The sequence below is a fragment of the Ipomoea triloba genome, chromosome 10 (genome assembly GCF_003576645.1).
Source record: "Ipomoea triloba cultivar NCNSP0323 chromosome 10, ASM357664v1".
Taxonomy (NCBI): Eukaryota; Viridiplantae; Streptophyta; class Magnoliopsida; order Solanales; family Convolvulaceae; genus Ipomoea; species Ipomoea triloba.
The window spans coordinates 4,465,444-4,466,295 of record NC_044925.1 but is presented as its reverse complement, the minus strand read 5'-3'; positions in this window follow the sequence as shown (position 1 = coordinate 4,466,295).

Sequence of the window (852 nt, the reverse complement as noted above, 5' to 3'; positions counted from 1 at the left end):
CCCCCCCCCCCTCCCCCCCGCGTAATTTTTGGCTGACGGTTTGACCTCTGATCTTCAGGTCAACCGTAGAATATCTCTAGGAATAAACACCGTCTTAGATGTCAAAGCAGCATAAAATGTTACATCGTCAAGTGTCAACAAGTCTATGTTTGAATCTACTTAATTAAGGCAGGACGATAATCAACTTGATTGGTGTGAGCAATTGTACACTCTCTTATTTTTTTTTTTTAGAGAAAGATCGGGAGTGTAAACACTAACTTGTATGAAAAATTAATGACCAACATTTTGCTAGCTCCTTAATTAGGTTGGTTTAATTGGTGCGAATGTAGATTAATTTGAGTATAGTATAAATTTAAATGTACCTCCTATAGTTAGAGTCTACTGAATACATCTCGTGGTTTAACAAAAAATTAGGGTAGTACAATTTTGGTCTTGGTTATTGAATGTACCATCGCAATTAGCTAAGGCTTAACCTACTATATATACACAATGATCATAGTTGATAGACTAAAAGTATCATTTTTATTAAACTTAGGGTGTGTTTGGTTCAGAAATGGGAATCAGAATAAGAATGAGAATCAAATATACTTAGTAATTCAATTGAAATAGGTTTTGGTAAAAGTATTTTACATGTTTGGTAGTATGCTAGAATTTGAATGATTACCAATATTGTTGTTTGTTTATGTATGTATGACCCTATAGTCAGAATAAAGATTTTTAAAATTACAAAAATAAAAAATCAAGCAATTGATCTTAATATGATGCATGGCATCCAAAGCACCAATATAAACAAAAAAAAATTAAATAAAAAAAATCTAAAAATACTAATCCAAACAAATTAGGTAACAAGAA